Below are 21,256 nucleotides of genomic sequence, written 5' to 3' on the forward strand. Positions count from 1 at the left end.
CCAGACGAGCGAGGGGAGGCTCCCCGGACACAACAGAATCCCGTCCCGCGTCTTTGGGAGTGCCGCAGGCCGGGGGACGGGGACCGGGGCTGAAGACCTCGACCCGGGGCTCAGCCGGGCCCCTGGACCCAGCCGGGGCCCCAGGCCCTCCGGACCCCGCCCCGGGCAGCCTGCCACGCGGCAGGACCCATGACGGAGCCCGGGGCGGGGAGGCCCCAGGGGCCTGGACGGAACCCCTGAACCTAGATGAGCGAAGGGAGGCTCGCCGGACACAACAGAACCCCGTCCCGGGTCTTTGGGAGTGCCGCTGGCCGGGGGACGGGGCCCGGGGCTGGAGACCTTGACCCGGGGCCCGGTCAGGCCCCTGGACCCAGCCAGGGCCCCCAGGCCCGCAGGGGAAGCCTCCCCGGGCCCTCTGGACCCTGCCCCGGGCACCCTGCCACGCGGCAGGACCCAGGACAAAGCCCGGGGCAGGGAGGCTGCCCTCCCCGGGCCCCCAGGGGCCCGGACAGAGCTCCTGAACCCAGCCGAGCGAGGGGAGGCTCCCCGGACACAACGGAACCCCATCCTGGACCTTTGGCAGTGCCGCAGGCCAGGATAGGGTGCCCGGGGCCCGGCCGGGACCCTGGACCCAGCCGGGGCCCCCAGGTCAGCAGGCGCAGGGGAAGCCTCCCCGGGCCCTCCGGACCCTGTCCCGGGCACCCTGCCACACGGCAGGACCCAGGAAGGAGCCTGGGATGGGGAGGCCGCCCGCCCCGGGCCCTCAGGGGCCCGGTCAGAGCTCCTGAACCCAGCCGAGCGAGGGGAGGCTCCCCGGCCACAACGGAACCCTGTTCCGGGCCTTTGGGAGTGCCGCAGGCCGGGGGACGGGGCCCGGGGCCGGAGCCCCTGACCCGGGGCCCGGCCAGGCCCCTGGACCCAGCCGGGGCTCCCAGGACCACCTCCCCGGACCCTCCGGACCCCTTGTCCCGGGCACCCTGCCACGCGGCAGCCCTCGGGACAGAACCAGGGTAGCATCCGGGCCCATCACGCTGCCGGCTGAGAACCGAGAGGGGTTCCAGAGTACCATGTCCCTAGTAATCCGGAGGAAGGCTACCCCCCTTTCTTGAAACCCGCGTGCTCCGAGTGACGGAGGGGACCCTAGGGGCGAACGTGCCCGGCCTCCTGGAGCCCTGGTTGGGATACGGGAGGCGAATGGACCCTCATCGGGACTTCCAGGCCACCCAAGTCATCTGGCCCCCCTTATAGGAAAGCATTTCGTGCGACCAGATGGCCGAGGGGAAAGGAGCGATCAGATGGCTGGCAACTGAAAGGACTCCCGTCTGCCCGGAGCTCTCGGGCCCGGGCGCCCCGGGGGCAGGACTGCCCGGGACCCGTGGAGCCCGTCCCTGGGCACTTTGCCACGCCGCGGGCCAGAGGAGGGAAGCCCCGGACGCCTGGGAGGATGTTGCACAGGCATAGCCCATCTTGTCCCCGGCAAAGAACCACCAGCCCCGGAGGGGTCTTCCGGCACACCTTGCCCCTACTAATCCGGGGGAAGGCTACCCCCCTTTCTTGTAACCCGCACGCTCCGAGTGACGGAGGGGACACTAGGCGCGGACGCGCCCGGCCTCCTGGAGCCCTGGCTGGGATCCGCGAGGCGAATGGACCCTCATCGGGACTTCCAGGCCGGCACGGCCATCTGGTCGCCCCATTGGAAAGCATTGCGCGTGACCAAATGGCCGAGGGGAAAGGAGCGACCAGATGGCCGGCAACTGAAAGGACCCCCGTCTGCCCGCCCAGAGCCGAGCCATAGTGGTAGGGCTCCCGCCTGATCCAAGGGCTCGGTGGGCTCTGCTTCCCAGGGGGGCTCGGGGACAGCAGCTGGGCCTCAGGCACGGGGAGGACCGACGGAGCTCTCTTCTGCCCGGAGCTCTCGGGCCCGGGCGCCCCGGGGGCAGGACTGCCCGGGACCCGTGGAGCCCGTCCCTGGGCACTTTGCCACGCCGCGGGCCAGAGGAGGGAAGCCCCGGACGCCTGGGAGGATGTTGCCCAGGTGTAGCCCATCTTGTCCCCGGCAAAGAACCACCAGCCCCGGAGGGGTCTTCCGGCACACCCTGCCCCTACTAATTCAGAGGAAGGCTACCCCCCTTTCTTGTAACCCGCACACTCTGAGTGACGGAGGGGACCCTAGGCGCGGACGCGCCCAGCCTCCTGGAGCCCTGGCTGGGATCTGTGAGGCGAATGGACCCTCATCGGGACTTCCAGGCCGGCCCGGCCATCTGGTCGCCCCATTGGAAAGCATTGCGCACGACCAGATGGCCGAGGGGAAAGGAGCGACCAGATGGCCGGCAACTGAAAGGACTCCCGTCTGCCCGCCCAGAGCCGGGCCATAGCGGTAGGGCTCCCGCCTGCCCACCCACGCAGGGCTCTGGGGGCTCTGCTTCCTGGGGGGCTCGGTGACCCCGGCTGGGCCTCAGGCACTTGGAGGTCTCGGGCCCGAGCGCCCGGGGGAGGACTGCCCGGGGCACCGTGGAGCTCGTCCCGGGCACTTTACCATGCCACGGGCCGGAGGAGGGAGCCCCGGAGGCCTTAGAGGATGTTGCCCGGGCATAGCCCATCTGGTCCCCGGCAAAGAACCACCAGCCCCTGAGGGGTGTTCCGGCATACCCTGCCCCTACTAATCCGGAGGAAGGCTACCCACCTTTCTTGTAACCCTCGCGCTCCGAGTGACGGAGGGGATCCTAGGCGCGATGCGCTCGACCTCCTGGAGCCATGACTGGGATCCGGGAGTGAAATGAGCCCTCATCGGGACTTCCAGGCTGGCCCGGCCATCTGGTCGCCCCTTTGGAAAGCATTGCGCGCGACCAGATGGCCAAGGGGAGAGGTGCAACCAGATGGCCGGGACTGAAAGGACTCCCATCTGTCCGACCCCGAGCCTTCGCGCTAGGGTTCCCGCCTGCCCACGCAGGGCTCCATGGCTGCAGGGCTCCGGGGCTGCAGGGCTCCAGGGCTTCAGGGCTCCGGGGCTGCAGGGCTCCGGGGCTGCAGGGCTCCGGGCCTGCAGGGCTCCAGGGCTCCAGGCTGAAGGGCTCCAGGGCTGCAGGGCTTTGTGGGCTGCAGGGCTCGGGGGGGATTCGTAGACCCCACGCTGGGCCTCAGTCACAGGAGGCCCAGCGGAGGCATGGGAGGTGTGGGGGACCCATGGAGCCCGTCCCGGGCACTTTACCTCGCCGCGGGCTGGAGGAGGGAGCACCGGACACCACGGGGAAGTGTCGTCCGGGCTTGGCCCATCTGGTCCCCGCCTGAGAACTGCCATCCCCAGGAGGGGTGTCCTGGCATACCCTGCCCCTAGTAATCCGGAGGAAGGCTACCCCCCTTTCTGGTAAACCGTGCACACCGAGTGACGGAGGCGACCCTAGGCCCAGACGCACCGGACCTCCTGGAGCCCTGCCTGGGATCGGGGAGGCAAATGAACCCCCATCGGGACTTCCAGGGCTGCCCGGCCATCTGGTCGCCTCATTGGAAAGCATTGCGTGCGACCGGATGGCCGAGGGAAAGGCGTGACCAGATGGCTGGGACCGAAAGGACTCCCAGCTGCCCACACCAAGCCATAGCGGTAGGGCTCCCGCCTGCCCTTGCAGGGCTCCGGGGCTCTGCACCAGGGACTCTTGTCCCAGATGGACACTTGGTAGGCCGCAGGACGTGGGATCCCAGGCCCTGACCAAAAATCAGGAGGCCCGGGGCCGGTCCCTGCTTCTCAACGCAGCCAGGCCGGGGAGATCGGGGAGCCTGCCCAAGCACGAGGGACCCCAGTCCCGGGTACACGGTCCCTCAGGTTGTGCGCTCGTTTTCCACATTTTTTTTTCAAAATTCCACGAAGATGCATTCCGCAAATTCCGCCCAGCCCTAATCATGTGTCTGTGTCCAAAATTGCTGCTACAGTGAAGTTGCCCCTCCCCAATTTTTGTTCTTTAAACCAATTCACAACATTGTGGGATATAGCTAAAATTATTACTGCAATGCTGAAGTGACTGATCTAAGTGATTCTCCTGAAAGACGGAGTACTTAAAAAATGGAGGACAATCATGCAAAGGTGCTGCTAATGATGGGTGCTTGTTGACCTCACTATACTTGTTACCTGTTACTCATTCAACTGTCAATCTAGCCTCATTGGGTATTTCACATATCTATCTCTCCACAGTCCTGCAGAGGCTCTCAGTTGGGTTCGTGGAGTTTGTTAGGCTAAGAATAAAGGCACAAAGATACTGAAAAAAGTAGTATCAAATAAACAGTTATCATGCCGCTCCACTCTGTTATGGTGTAAGCATGGCGATTAGAGAAATTTCAAAGGCGATGTTCATTGAAAATTGTTCAAATATGGCAAACTTTTCAATCTTCGTAATTTTGTTCATGATGGAGTCCCACTAATGGCCTGATTTAGATCTTGGCGGATGAGTTACTCCATCACAATGGTGACTGATATCCCGCCCACCAAAATATGAATCGCATTACATCCTATGGGATTTAAATTCTGGCGGTTGGGATGTACGTCACCATTGTGACAGAGTAACTCATCCGCTGAGATCTAAATCAGTCCCTAAGTGTTGACGCTAAAATGCCAATAGGAAGCAATTCAAGCCTTTTGAGGTGCAGATGTCGGATCAATTTCAGAGTTGGATTCAAAACTGATTGGTAGGTTTTTGCCTTTCAAAAATCAGTTGATCTGCAATACCATTCTGCTAATGTATTTTCCTAGTAGCCATTTGTTCAGAAAGCCATATTCGAGAACTCAGACTCTCCTCTCTACTTCTCCTTTTTTGCATTTTCTTTTTTTTTGGGACAAAGTTATTCTCAGCGAGGTCTGTCATTTTGGCCTGAGTTCTATCCATTTCTCACAGTGATTAGGATCTGCATCATCACGTTTTTCCCCCTATCTCTTTCACCTGAGGAAGAGAAACCCCTTCACATAATGGACGTTCACAGAGTCCTGTCAATCTATTTAGAGTATACAGCCGCTTTCATGAATATTGGCACCATATTATTTTACGTTTGGTCCATAGAAATGGAGTCTTAAGCCATCCTCAATGATGCTTAGTGGTCAATTGTGGTTTACAGTGTCCCTAGCCTAGTCTTCCGAAGGGGGAGCCTCATTGGGTCTTGATCAAGTTAGGACTCCCTGGGGAATAGCTACTTCTTGGAAACATTTAGATGGATTGCAGTCAAGGATATTTGTTGGCAACAAGTTGGTCTTCTCATATATTTAAGGCACACTTCTCGCAAATAGGTGAATATGTTCGAGCTCAGGTGCTAGCTGCTGTTGAATTGTGAAACCTATATTTTGGTATTCCTCAGTGAAACCTTACCCTGGGTATTACAAACTTTTTGTTCTGTTACAGTGTCTGCCTCATATATGAGATTGGGTGCATCTTCCTGTCAGTTAGGACCGGGGTGAAGAGGAGATGACCCAGTTATTTAGGGGTAATCATTCCACGCCCTGGCCTTCCTCCTAGTGTTGCTCTTGTTGAGGCAGCAGTGCTGGTAAAGGCTTTAATGACTGCAGTTAGCTTGGAGGCAGATGAATGGCATTCATGGTTTTACACCTATGAAAAACGAATGGATGGCAAGGTGGATTGTCTGTGTTTGACTCTTTGCTTTCTACCCCTTACCACCCCCGGTCACCAACTCTGTAATGGACACATGAAAACGACTTAACTACCTTTAATCATCCTCATCCTTCAAGCTACTAACCCACATCTCTCTAGCCCTAGCACTTTACAAATCTTTACTTCATTCACCACCCTGCTTGCACCATTCTTGTAGGAACCAGACCATCACACCTACTAAGCTTTCCTGTGAATGTACAGAGTGGCAACATATGGCCAGGCAGCCAGCAAGTGCTAAGAGGCCATATCAGTGGCCGACAGGACAAAACAAGCATCAGAAGCAGATCATAACAGGATTTATGCAGCTCGTAGTCCTCATCAGGCTTGAGTCACTCACCTCAAGTTCTTGCCTCTATATGTGATGCCCGTTCTGCAGCAACTCGGATCACATCTAGCTGTATCCTATATCATCTGATCCCATTTTAGCCTCACTTCATCCTACTCCAATCCCACCTAACTTTACCCCATCATATTCCAACCCCACATCAGCCTCATTCTATCCCTCTGTAATTCCACCTCATCACCTTCTGATCCCATGCCAACCTCACTCCACCCCACTCCAGTAAAGCCTAGCTTTACCCTGTCTCATCATGATTCCATGCCAGCCTCTCTTCATCCCATTCTGATACTGTCTAAGCTTCAGTCCATCCCACTCCACAGCCACCTTAGCCTTACCCCCATGGAGCGCTGATTCCATGCCAGGCTTTCCACTTGTATATGCGTGTAATCTGATATCTGTTGTACATCTAGGTTCATCTAGTTACTGCTGTATTTGCTGCACTGCTGCCTTAGCCCCTATAAAGCTGTTCATGGACAAATTCCACATATGCATGCAGAATTAAGCATTTGCTTGGATACATTATTTAATGATGCTAGTAGACCTGTTACACATTTTCTTTTGCACATGCTCATGCAGCACTTCTGATCAGTGAGACACTGTGAGTCATCCTGGCAGGCTGGTTCAATCTCGGCGCACTTCAATTCAGCAGGAGTTGGCATTGTACAGAGACCAGTCTGAGCTGTAACAAGAAGAAAAGAGATTTACTTTATATCAAGAGTACCTTATACGTTACTTATACAATTTAGCATTTCTCAAACCAATTTCTACATACAAAAGTCACTAGATTCCATGACTTTGTTCAACCTATATTGTCTCTCTGTTTCTCTTCTCTCTATCCCTTGATCAATTATTTTATTTAAAACTATTATTTCTTTCATTAACACTGAAAAGGACACGCATCAGACAAGGTGAGAAATACAAATTCTTATGTGTTTGTAATGAATTAGACAACACACACACGTATGATTCCTTGAGGTTAGGTAGTTCTGTGTAATGTAGAGCAAGTGACCTTGCATAGCATATGGGGTGTTTTACAATGAGCATATGGGAAAAATGTACGCAACATGCCAAAGTCAGCCGGATGACAAACTTTGGAATAAAAAATGTGGCAAGGCAAGCCAAACATATGGAAGAGTGATATAATTTACTGGTCTACGAGGTAGTAGACATGCTGTATAGGCATGAACACCTAATAACTAACTGGCAGTGGGTTCCAGAAATGTACAGTGATAGCAGTGATATTACTTACACATGGATCCTCCTAAATTGCCATTGTAATAGACCATACCCTGCAGCCACCCATTCTTATCTGGAGAGGGACCATGTACCTAGCTCATTGGCACCCCCTTCTTTGCAAGTAACATGGCCATTGCTATAAAAATCATGTATGCCTAGAGGGTGTTGATCACTTCACCCAGTAGGTGCAACCAAGGGCTAGCCATTTACCTCTTGACTGTGACATATGATAACTTGTTGCACATTTCTGTCTAAAAGTTAGAGATGAGTAGGCACCACTAGACCAACTTTATACCCCAGTTGATACCGTCTGCTGCAGTTTTCAAAGATGAGACCGTCCCCCAGATCCCCAAGTTAGGGAGCAGTAACTGATCAGTGGTTTGCAATCAGAATTGAGGTCACAAAACACTGACTCCCACCATTCCAAATCAATCCTAATTTTCTAAAGTAGAAGAATGAGCCTTCCTATTTGCAATTCAGAATCAATCAATCAGATAAGATTTATAATGCACACAGCTCTCAGCCAAGGCATGCTGGAAGGCACAGAAAAATGTGAGGGTAAAAACTGAAGATCCAGGCTTTAAGTTGTTGCCTGAACTTCCATTCCTTTGTTGGTTAGCGTAAGAGGAGTGGGATTGAGTCGCAAGTCTATATTCTAAGTTAGAAATGCCTTTCCTACATAAAATCGCAAAGCATGTGACCTTGCGAATTGCAGGCTTTGCAAGTGCACCCACACTTGTGCATTAAGCCCAAAATCCATGAACAAGGACTGCTAAACCCTCTTTCTTCTATCACAGTGTCAACCTATCCTGCTTCACAGAAGATTGTCAGCTTATATTAGCTCAAGTAAAACACACCTTAAGCTATCACAAATGAAATAGTCAATATGAAAGGATGGCTGATAAAACAATTCGATAATACAATAATTTTGGTAATAGCAATAACACTAATAATGGACAGCAGCTGGGAATTCCACCTTTCAACATGGAATTATAGTTCAACAACAGCAAGGAGAAATGGGCTGCAAGCGCACAAATCCAGTTCAAATAGTTCAAACTCAACGTTGTCCCCACCATGGGTGCCAAAGCCAATACACTATTTTTAATATAAATCAGACACCCCTGAGGTAGGCCCCCTGAACCCAGGAGGCAATGTGCATTATTTTAAAGGTGTGGATATATAAGTGCAAGCTTATATGTCCCTATAGTAGTACCCTTCCATTAGAGAATACTATAAGTGATCATGTGGCCATAGAATAAGATGAGCTGGCACCTAGGCATCTCGATGTTGCCAACTTCATTATGGCTCCATTGAAATATGTCATGTTTGGTATCAAACACCATGTCTTATTAAAGCTGACTAGTACCACAAGTCAGATTTAATGTGACATGTAAGCAGGGGGCTACCTTAGAGGTTGCCCACATGGTTGCCCCAGCCATTCCTTTGCCCTACCTAACAGCCTACATCCGCTGCTGCCAAGACAGGAATCTGACCCCCCTGTAACCAGGTGTGAGCACTCCCAGGAGTCAGAAACAAAGGCCTAGATGAAAGGATGGCTAGTGAAGTGGCACATCATGGCTGTGAGCTTCAAAGGCTGCACTGCCTCTGATATGCAAGCAGGTTGCCGCCCAGATGAGGACACCGCCCTCCCCCTGCCCCCAGACACATTTGTACCTGGTCAGTTGGAAAAACTAGACAGTCAAGGGAATCACACTCCTAGAAGGCTAGCCACACCCCTAGGGCGAGCTACCTGGTGTTAACTGCCAAGTAGAAGGCTTCTCCAATTATTGAATGACAAAGTAGAGGCTTCACTATACCGGATGGTGTCACTTCAGGGGCAGATTAGCTGCTGATGTGAGTAGCCCTTAGTCATTAGCCTCCACACCCTAAATCCAGGATTTAAGGGGCACTACTGACACCAGAAGCTCAGGTGTGATGAATGTGCAAAAAGACAACATGAAGAGACCATTGTTTGCAACAACAGGACTTGCACAAACCAGAGATGCAATAACATCTCGTCCTATTCCTAGACCAGAGCCCGGCTGATCTCCATTAAGTTGCAGCCAGCTATCACTCTTCCCAGGACCCTGGAACATCGAATTATCTATTTGCTGAACCAAGACTTTTTGGTAGCGAGACCAGCTACCACCTACCTTACTCTAGCTCTGACTCAATGGAACTCAAGAACATCTCTGATCTATTGCACTAGTGGTCCGCCTGTCACGGTTTACCACCCCCTTCCTCACCAGGACTGTCGAAGCAGCAAACTGAGCACCCTCTGAATTCCAGTTCAGCACAACAGGCAGCCAGCGCACCTCTGCACCCAGACCCTACGAGCCAGGTAAAAATACACTGACTGTCTAAACCTGGTCCTAAGGCCAGCATCACCTTAACCCACCTAGGGTTCCTGTGAACTCGAGTTGCATGGTGCCATTTGCCACGAGTGCCTTATCCCATTGACCACAATGTTAATGTTTTACTGTAGTGAAATGCATTGATTTATTTTTGCTTTGAAAATTCATGACTCCGGTTATACTCATCCAATTGCCTTTGTTTTGTGTATACATTTATATAGAAATCTGTTCTATTTTTATAAATTGGTGTCGGATTTCTTTTGTGTTGTGTCAATAACCCATGTTGGTTCTCTAAAATGCTGGAGACATTCCTCTAGTAAAGCCTGACAACTCGGTGCCCTTTACCAGGAATGAGCTTCAGATGTATTAGTGTGAATCCAAAGGATCCCGTTTAGGGTATTGTGAGAGTATTACAAAGTGAGACCTAACTAGCCTCACTGCATAATACTCCACTTTCCTACAGTTAATATTAGGAATTTATATCTTCAAAAGTTAATTTGTTTGTGTATAAACATTACTCCCTACATTATATGGCAACATTCTATAGTCAATTATATCAGATAATCTGCTCATTAGTGGTCATCATTGTAACCCTTAGTAATACATGCTTTGAATTATTGGGTCAGGATTTCAAAGTGATTGAAAAGTCAGCTCCAAAGACCAAGAATTTATGGATTTGATGGCCTCTTTAAATTTTATCCAACATAAGAAAGGTCACACCGTGGATGTGGTCTGAATATATGTTAATTTATCAAATGTAAATATCTGTCCTTACGCTTGGACAGACCACTTCCACATCAAGTTTGTCTTTACATCAAAAAAATGTAGTCTTATGTAAATTAAACCAATCCATTAATGGCAGCATATAAATCCAAAAGCAATGTTAACTTCACTTACTTAAATAGTACCAGAAAAAAAGCCACTCTCTAGATGAAGCTGAAAAGGAGTGCTCACTCGGGTTAAAGGGAGCAGGTCATTTACAAAGGTTTTGGGTTAACCTAGCTAAACTAGTTACTGGTTTCACACAAGAGCTGAGAGAAGCCGAACTCCAACTTCACTGCAATGTGATTATGTTTTAATTGGAATAGTAAATCGGAACTCCATATCCATAAGTCTAACACTTCCTTCAATCGGTTAAGTTTACAGAAGGAATAGTAAATCCTACCCACCTTTTGTCCAGCATGTACTCCCATGAAACTATGTTTGGACTGGAAATAGTACATATGTCCTTAACAAGTTTAACACTTTTCCTAATGTTGGTCTATTTAGAGTAGGATGGGAATAGTAAATCTGATATTTTTAGGTGATTTTTAACCTAAAAGCAATTTCTTTTTTTTAGTTTTTTCTATATTATAACACATTAAGAGGTACCATAAAATACATTTTTAGCATGTGTTTGTTCAGTAGTCTATCTATCTATCTATCTATCTATCTATCTATCTATCTATCTATCTATCTATCTATCTATCTATCTATCTATCTATCTATCTATCTATCTATCTATCTATCTATCTATCTATCTATATTTTTTTTTCTTTAACCTACTGGCTGTTAGGACCTAGTTTCCATAGAAACATTGTTTTTTGACTTAGCAATATCTTCGGTGCCATTTGATGAATACATTTTCACAAAAAAGTGTGCCCAAGAGTCTTGTTGTACATGGAAAGTTTCGGTGTGATCTGTCCAGTGGCGGCTGAGGAAATGGGGGGGGTCAAAAGTATTGTGTTTATTCTATTTTAATTCTCATAAAGATTTTGGAAACGACTATAGCCCAAATCGCTGGATGGAATTATACCAAATTTGGCAGAAAGGTAGCTCTTGCACCAGAAAGTGTGCTTTTTGTTATATGGTGTAAATCCATTCAGTAGTTTTAGAGATATTAAAGGAAAATCAAAATTGTATATCTCGGCAGAGTCCAAGCACAGATCTCATGGTGAGATCTGATTGGCTGCCACCTTTTCTAGCAGGAGTTGATGGCAGCAACCTTGAGAGCAATATACATGACAGCACCTGTTAGAATGCATTGTAGTGAATGTCAGGTTTCGAAGGTCACAAAAAAGAGAACAAAAAAAGGGTGATAACAGATTTTAGTTGCAATAAAACATTTTAAATCCTTAGTTGTTTTGGTATTTCTGCCCAGCAAAAAATCCTTCTGCTGAGATTTCATGGATCTTGTAGGTTATGGAATGGGAGCTAGAAGTGAAAATAATAGGATATTTTCTGTAGATTCACTCTATATTGCTCAGCCATATGAGAATGAAGTCTGATTTTTCTCAGGAAAACATGTGCTTCCAGCAGGAGCAGCTTGTCAGTTGATTCCCCTGTGTTCTACTGCAGCCTCCCAGGGTGTTCTAAAGAACAATTAGAGCGCTAACAGTCTTACTTATGACAAATGTATGGCACACTTGAAGCCATTTTAATTGAATCAAACTGGTCAAACTTAAAACATTTAATTTGGAAAGAAAAAAAATGAGGGGTTTAATTTTGTCATAGAAATTATGGTAAGTGCTGAAGAAAGACAAATTAGGACACTTTTTAACGCCTTCGGTGCTCAGGACGGCCCCTAGCCATCCAACATCATGGTGGGCGTGTGCAAAGGATGGCCGGGGGCCGTCCAAAACAAGCCCACTCATTAATTCTCACGCACAGGGGGAGAATTGGCACAGCGCCGATGGGGTTAAGTGAGTTCTCAAATATCTTCCTCTTCTATTTCATTAAAACATTCCGACATGTAGACTGAAATACGAACATTCTGAATTTAGGCCAAAAGTGTGGCACATCTGACTATCATCTCGAAGGAATCAAAGCGGAAAATTGAAAGCATTTTCTATTTAGGATGCTGTAGTAAAAAAAGAGATTATGCAGCTTTATAAAAAAGAAATCTCCGAACATGGCCACCAGAGAAAAAAAGAGCCCAAATTTAACACAAATATCAGCCATATGTAGCCCAAGACAGACGTGAGCAAAACACGTATTTATTATTTATTTGTTTTGCAGTTTTATATAGTGTAGACTTGACCCAAAAGTATTGGAGTGCTTTACATGGGCATCAGTTACATAACACAAAAACACATTCCTTTGGGGTTTTAGGCATGGGAAGATTGAGGGGCATATTATCAAGCATAGAGTTAAAATTATCGCTGCTTTGGCGGCAGAAAACTGCCGCTAAAACGTCGATAATGGGCTTGATAATATGCCCTTGAGAATTCCAATGGAAGCCCATATTGTCACCAAAACATCTATTGGACCCTTACTAGAATGTCCCTGTAACCTTTGATTTTTTAGTCCCCCCGAGCTTTGATTGACAAACAACGCAGGAGGCTGCAGGGGAAGTTCGGTGCGGTAATTGATGAAATTGGAAAGCAATTGGGAGGGAGGCCACTAGTATTCAAACTGCGTTCACACGATCACCAGTACCAGTACAGGCAATTTGCAAGAACTGACGGAATTACCATCTAAAGGATGGCATGCTGATTTGGCACTGGTGTATGAGGAACGTTATGTGCTTCCAGAGAATGGTTAGTGACATTTGTGGAGAGTATATATTTATATTTTCTATGAGGTATGGGGCGCATACAGTTGGAAATTTGGTATTCAATCTGACTGTTTGATTTGCTTGGTCCTTGGAAGTACAGGGGTAATAAAGATCAGCGAATAAAGCTGCAACCCTGATGAGCATAAGTAGTGCCACAGTTGTATACACATGAGAATTAGTACATTTGGGGGCAGATTTATGTTGCACTTGCGCCTCATTTACGCCGCCGTTGCATCACTTTTGTGACGCAGCAGCGGCGCAAATCCTGCGCCATGGTGCGGGGTATTTACAAAGTGACGCATCTGGGAGATGCGTCACGTTGTAAAGCCCTGCGCCACATGTAGGCGTTCCAGGGCAGGTGGGGGCGTTCCAGCGCAGGAACGCCTCCTAAAAGTGGCTGTGTGAAATGTACAAGATTTCACTCAGTCACTTTTAGGCCCATGCTGTGTCAAAACCCTGCGCCTGCTTGAAGCAGGCGTAAGGATTGACGCAGCATTGTAAAGATAGGGCCCCCCAGATCATTGCTGGAGCTGCGTCGCGCTTGCGACGCAACTCCAGCAATGCGCCACTTTTCGGCACAGATGCGTCACGCATCTGTGCCGTTTTTGCCCCATGGTGCGCCGCATTATAAATGCGGCGCATCCATGGTGGCGCAGCAGTGGCGCATAATAACTGGCGCATCCCTGCTGATATGCAGGGATGTGCCAGTCGTCATAAATCTGCCCCTTGGTTTTTTGCGCACCCATGTACCGTGAGGAGCGACTCAAGGCACTGTGACATTAGCATTTATAAATTAACTCATTCTAATTAGTCTGGGACACACCCGAAAGGGAGACTGTGCTTTTCCCAGATCACATCCATGAATCACTGCGCTGTAATGAGCATGGACAGAAGTTAATTAGGTAATTGAGCTGTGTACATCTCTCTCTTCTTTAAACTGTGGAGTCATTGATATTGGTGCACTATATCATGATTGGAAAGAGTTAAACAGGCATGATGATCTATTGCCTCATATCGTAGGAAACAACGAACTGTAAGAGCGATTTTTAACAACAATTGGCATCTACTCAAGAGTGATCAAGTGATTTGTAATAAAATTGTCTGGACACAGATCACTTATTAAAGAGCGAAATCAATGAGGGACAAACTGGTCATCAAAAGTAACATCCAAATTGAAAAGCAGACATGGTTAAAGGGTTTACCAAATGCCATACACGTAAAGCATGTTGATCTAGGGAGCATGCAAGTAGTTTACCAATCCCCTATAATAACAAAAAGCTAAATATCAAAGGTCATCTGTCTTGCAAACCTGATACTAGACCACACAGTCTATATTCTCAAATGTCCATGTCTGAAAATATAAGTACAAAAAAGGATTATCGAGCACCTCAGAGCAAATAATAACAAAGATATCAGTTATCCAATGGCTGGGCACTTCTACATATATCATGGAGAATACCAAAATGCCATGCCTTGTAAGGTAATTGATAATGTCAAATATAATACGCAAGGCTGAGACAGGAAAAGGTGCGTGGATTGGAGTCAACATTTATTTTGGTCTTGAACAGCAAAGAACCTTTGGAATGAAACATTGAAGCAGTGATGTTTGTATATTTGTGAAATACCTGAAGTAATGTTTTGCAGTCTGGCATGTTGATAGTTTTTTGTTATCACGTTTCTTTATGAAAAAGGTTTTTAATGAAAGTTTGTGAATTTGTGTTTACTGTCAATAACAAAGGCAACTTTTGAAATGTATGATGTCTAATCTATGGAGTCATTGGCTTGGACTTATTATTTGCATATTATATTGAATGGAATTAGTAGGGATGGGCAATAAATTCCGCTCTGAAGGTGCAGTTGGTGCAACTACACAGACTTCCACAGATTGAACTTCTGTGAGTTCCACCCACCTGTAGGAATTAGGTCAAAACCCATTGTAATAGTAAAAAGGAATTACAAGGAGGCGGACATTATTTGATTCTGAATAGAATGAATGGATCGAACAAAGTCACTAGGTACATGGACTTCTAGGGCTGGATTGGGGTAAACCACAGGCGATTCAATTATGATTGATAATGAAATAAGATAAAATGTATGTATGCAATAATTACTATATATTTCCAAGAATGAATGAGGTCAGCAGTATTTGAGTTAATTTTGAAAAATATTAATTGTTTTTTTGTAATATATAATTACAGTAAAAACATAATGAAACCTATGTATACAACAGAAATGTATTTTGTAATAATATTACTATTTTAGCTTGCACAAAAAAAGGCTATTATTTTCAGGCAGGGTAAGTAGTGTATAGCGATCAGCACCAATTACTGCACCATATACCATGAGGTTGTCAAAGACTATTTTGTATATTTTCACTGTAAGGTGTGTGGTATGATTAAAAAGTCTTCAGAATGTCATCACTAGTTGTGACTAAGGCTTTGCTTAAACTTAGACTAAAAAGGGTGCATGTTGATTGCCAGTATTTCTTGCACAAATGAGCAATTGTGTTGGAAGTGTTTAAGCGGTGTAGAGGATCCTGTTACTTATAGGGCACCAACAACGATCTGGAGCCAGCTGGCAGCTCTAAATTGGAGCAGAGCAATAAATCTATATCTATTACAGAATGACAGTAGTCATGCTGTAGTTATAGTTAGGCTGATCAGAGATAGGGATTTTTGAAACGTTTGTCCCTCAATAACTTTGCACTCATTTGTTGAATGTGCATGAAACTTTTCAAACCTGCTGCCCTGGTTACATTTTGGGAGAACTAAAAGGTTTGTAGTGGTTGGTCAAGGGGGTGAGAAGAAAACAAGCATTTGCAATGCAATCGGTCTCGCCTTTGGGACCGTATATATATTTAGCTATGCAGCACATTAGCCTGGGTGCTGAAACATCTACTGTTCTTTAACATGGAGGGAAAGTAAGCACCAAACTGCGTGACAAGCCAGGTATGGGAACACATGGAGAGAAATATTGCCTTTCAGCGGGAAATCATATAGTCCAAAGCTCTGTTTTTAATATAAAATCAGGGCCTTTGGTGGTCATATTACTGAAAATACAAGATTTGAAAACAATATTATTATCTACGGGTGCTCGTGGAAGACAATTTCTATGGACAGGAATCTAGAGAATGCTAAAGTGAGCCTGGTATTTTACTGACCTCTGCTGGTAATTTTCTACCAAGAGAGTTAAATAGAAGCAGTTGAACAAGCAGAAAGCAATTCTGGTATTCTACTGACCACTACTGGTCGTTTTCTATCAAGATAGTTAAATAAAGGCAGTTGAACAGAAAAAAGTCCCTAAGCGGAAGCAGACAGGTCCTGGGGTTGATCTCCAGAGCCCACTAAGTACATGAACATATATGTATATACAGAACGTCTTGAATGCTCAACCTAAAAATGAAAGAGGGCTCTCAGAGTCATTTTACTTTTCTTCTGCTGCTCCCATCAAGACTACTGCTGAGGGTAGGAGGGCAATGACAGTGTCAGGGGTATAAAGTGTCAAGTCAAGGCTATCAACTGATACCAATGGTTACCTCTAATTGACGTCCATGAAAGACAGTCAGCAATAATCAGGTGGTATTAGAAGAGGCTTGCATTATTACTCTCCAATAAAGAATAAGGGTGAATTGGAAGGGGGAGGGAGATCTACCTCTTTAATGGGAACCTTGTCAAAGAGGACTGTGGGTGTGGGTTTACTTATTCAGGTGTTTTCTGAAAAGCCACACTTGTTGTCATAGAGCAACTTAAAAGCACAATGTCATGACTACGCACACATTTATGTAACTGTATATTTAATAAATGATTCACTCTTGGAGGTTTATAAATAGACAGTGATAAACAATTATGGGTTAACCTTGTGTTTATACTTCATGGGACTACCCTAATGTGATTTTTTTGATTGCATTTTTGTGAAGAGTTTGTCTGGGTACTGTTCCAGGAGATTCGTTGATGTTTTGTGCAAAGCCAGATTCTGCAGCTGCATATGGACTTGCTCAAATTTTCCACTGCTTAGACTGTTTGACACTGAATTTAGACCTAAGCACCCTCAGGTGAAACACTCTAAGGCATACTGAATTTACGTTTGACTTTTCATATTTTTTCGAATCCATTCCGATCATTTGATTTCGTACTTATTGCAGTCTGTCATTGTTCTATATTGGTTGTGTGTGCACAATTGGGTTCCCCTAACACATTTTGGCAAGTTAAATTTGCAGAACCTTTTCATGGGCAAACATGTCGGAAAACTCTAGTACAACTGGAATTTGGAGCAGCAACTACTGATTTTGCATGTAGGTCCCAATTTTCAGGATAAAGAATTATTCTCAGAGGGTAAATAGCACACTTTTACCGGCCCTTTATTGTCCGGTTCTATGTGTCCTGCAAGTTGTTCTTTACTCATGGAGATGAGAAGAAGATACTCGCTGATACGCCTTAGTGCCTGCACTGTTCCTCCTGTGGATCTCAGGGCTAATGGACAGTCTATGGTGGTTGGGTGGATTTGCTCATGCAGGGAACCAATGCTGTTGTGTAATGCAGAATAGTACAATATTTTAACTGAGAGAAATTGCTTTCAGTTTGAAACCTAACTCATTCGTTTTTATTGTGACTACACCCACTACCTGCATCTCTGCTTGGCCTGAGCCTTCTGGACCCCAACTCTCTCTAAAGGACACCAGCCAAGGGCAGTCAGGGACAGCAGTCACTACCCTTGACTTGCTCTTTTGAGTATCCCTGACCTCATGGGTCATGAAGGCAGCACCAGGAAAATGATAAACAAGGCTCTGCTTTAATTTGCAGTCCTTGCACACTGAACTCTTCAGTAGCGAAGAGGAAGACTGACAAGGGGTCAATACCATGATGCCATAGATGGTTAAAGAGAGTGTGTGCTATCAGTTCTGCTACAGATGGCCTTTTGGTGACTCAATGGCTTTTTGCCTCCTACTGGAAATCCTCTTTGGGGTCACAAGTGCCGGCAAGTTATTCTCCAAGTGTTTTCAGCTTGAATGTTGAAAGCACACTGTTCAACAGGTGTATGATTGTTTTGGGTACAACGACACCTGCTGGTGACGCAAAGGTATAACACATAAAGTATCAGAGCACAAATATTATGCGGCTGTCACGCAGCTAGAGTGCTCAAACTGTTTGGGCATAGCTATGCAGACGGGGCAACTGTATCCAACTGTTGCAGTAGTCCCGATCTAAGGATTTCTATCTGCTGTGGAATTCTGCACCCAATGTTTGGAAAATTAGATTGTGTAACTGCAATTCCTATTTATATAGCGAGTAGAGTACTACCCCTGATGAGTCGTTGAAACGCTATAGGGCGAGTGGTTAGTAGTTGATCTAGTGGTTAATATTGAATATTGTGATTACTCATGTGAACAAGAAACAAGCATTTGCAATACAATCGGTCTCACCTTTGGGACCTTATATGTATTTAACTATGCAGCACATTAGCCTGGGTGCTGAAACATCTACTGTACTTTAACATGGAGGGAAAGTAAGCACCAAACTGCTTGACTCACCAGGTGTGGGAACATATGGGAAGAAATATTGCCTTTCAGTGGGTAAATGGTATAGTCCAAAGCTCTGTTTTTAATATAAAACCAGGCCCTTCTGTGGTCATATCACTGAAAATATAAGTTTTGGAAAAAATATTATTGTCTACGGGTGCTCGTTGAAGACAATTCCTATGGACTGGAATCTAGAGAATGCTAAAGTGATTCTGGTATTTTACTGGCCTCTGCTGGTCGTTTTCTATCAAGAAAGTGAAATTGAGGCAGTTGCCAGAAAAGTTTAAAAAAGAAAGTCCCTCAGCAGAAAGCAATTCTGGTATTTTACTGACCTCTAATGGTCGTTATGTATAAAGACAGTTAAATAGGGGCAGTTGAACAGAATAAAAGTCCATAAACAGAAGCAGACAAGTCCTAGGGCTGATCTCCAGAGCCCACAAAGTACATACACATATAAGTATATACTAAAGTATATACAAGAGGTCTCGAATGCTTGACCTAAAAATTGCATGCATTTACTCGAGTTACTTTGGGAGTTAGCTTCCTGTACAGCTTGCTGTTGCAGAGCAATTGAACCGCTCTTCCATTAGACGATGGGGTTACTTCATCACAGGTATCTAAATGACATACCCCAATGTCCAGTGTTAGCTATCACTTGTGTAACAAGTGCAGTGGCGGCTAGGCCCAGGGCTGTGGGGAGCTCAATGAACCCCACAATACCCATTCTCTTCCAGGGTGGGTGGGCATTGTTCAAGATCCCTTCCAGGGATACTTTTATCGCCGTTTACGCTGACCCTTTTGGTTGAGCGTGAAGTACCACACGACTCATCCTTGAGTACTTCAAATGCAAAAATACCTATCCAGAACAACAGGGAGACATACTTCAGAAAGTCTCATCACTGTGTCACATTTTCTCCCAGTAGGAAGCTAATTTACTAATGAGGCATGCTTATTGTGTAGTACTGCAGCATTACCTCGGTACATAGTGATGACAAGGGATTAACTGATTGGCTAATGTGTTCTTTTGCAAAACATGAAAGCAATCATTTTGTTTTGTACAGTATTTTGTAATACATCTGAACAATGACTTTAAAAAGAAATTGCCTCTTCTACTTTGAATAATTATTAGTTCAGTATAGTGGTGATATGTAGAGAATAAGCTTTGGAAAGGTTATATGTTGTTTTTTTTAAATACAAAGTGCTGCAGGAATTTCACATAGGTCTCTGTAGAGTATTGCTGTACCACATAAATATTTCTTAGAAAAGAATCCAAATATTTAGCCATTTATTCATCCCCCTTTTAGCTTGGCTCCTAAATGAGGCTTTGTTTGAAGTGGGCAATTTGGGTTTAGATATGGTTGAGCAGGAAGTGGCGGACATTATTAATTAACACATTATTGTCATCAGAAGGTAAATGCACACAGTCACCAAATAAAAGTAAGCTTTTGAAAAGACAATGTTTAATTAAGATATGGATATATGGAAGACATGCTGTGATCGCTTAGAAATGCAGACACTATTTTGTTTGTATGTCTGCACGCTATCTCATACTTTGCCTCCTGGTGAGGGTTCGCGCCTGCAGGCTCCAGTATTCCGCCCTCCAGCCTCATCTCTACCACTGCTCCCCGCCCACCTTGTGTCCCCTCCTCACCCTCATTTGACTCCTCTGGTCCCACTTAAATTTACTTTAAGCTCACTTAAGCGTAATTTTACTTTTACTTAAGCTTACTGCAGTTCCACATTAAGCTTCCTTCAAACGTATTCTCCTCGACGGTTTCCCGCTGCTGCCCCTGCAGCCCCCTGCTCACACCCCGCTCCCGCCTCCTGACCCATGTCCTGCCCCCTCCTCTACTTAATGGCGTCCGCTGCAGGGGAGCGCGAGCAAGTCCCTGACCTCCGGTCTGGGCTAACTCTTTCCCCCACAGCTGTGCAGTCAAGTCGTCTTGCCACAGCGCTTTGTCCTCCTCCTGGTGAGGGTTCACGCCTGCAGCCTCCAGCATTCCGCCCTCCAGCCTCATCACTACCACTGCTCTCCTCCCACCTTGTGTCCCCTCCTCGCCCTCATTGGAATCCTCTGGTCCCCCTTAAATTTAATTTAAGCTCACTTAAGCTTACTTTTACTTTTACTTAAGCTTACTTCAGTTCCACATTAAGCTTAAATTCAAGCTTATTCTCCTCGCCTGTTTCCCGCCGCCGCTGCTGCCCCTGTGGCCCCTTCCCCACTCACAGCCCGCTCCCGCCTCCCGACCTGCGTCCCGCCCCCCCTCCCCTACTTAATGGCAACTGCTGTGCAGTCGCACGCAGCGGGAGCATGAGGTGCTCCTAAGGCAAGCCTGTCTGCGACTGTCTACGACCAGACCACGGCCAGCAACAGGAACCCTGGATCTCAGACCATCCATCGCTACGACCCCACCACCCTCCACACACTCAACCCCAGAAGTCTGACAGACTGCCAACAGGCCTCGCTGGACATACCCCACTGCCAGTTCTCCTGCCTCCATTGCCGCCACACCTTCACCACCACCCCAGCCTTCAACACCACCGACGCCAGCACGGGCAACACCCTAAGATGCATCCTGCTCAACGTGCGCTTTGTACAAACACGCCATAAAAATCTGGAACCTACTCGAC

The 21,256-nt window shown here is 46.8% G+C and overlaps 1 long non-coding RNA gene across 1 annotated transcript in view; it reads right to left on the minus strand.

The window, feature by feature from the left end:
* The window catches only part of LOC146822210 (uncharacterized), an 82,772-nt gene that overhangs the window by 40,756 nt on the left and 20,760 nt on the right, over positions 1 to 21,256 (minus strand). The window contains exon 2 of the long non-coding RNA XR_014962819.1: positions 6,527 to 6,664. This is a non-coding gene — a long non-coding RNA (uncharacterized LOC146822210). The remainder of the gene's footprint in view (positions 1 to 6,526; positions 6,665 to 21,256) is intronic.

This window comes from Triturus cristatus, chromosome 6, assembly GCF_964204655.1.
Source record: "Triturus cristatus chromosome 6, aTriCri1.1, whole genome shotgun sequence".
In the NCBI taxonomy this organism is placed as follows: Eukaryota; Metazoa; Chordata; class Amphibia; order Caudata; family Salamandridae; genus Triturus; species Triturus cristatus.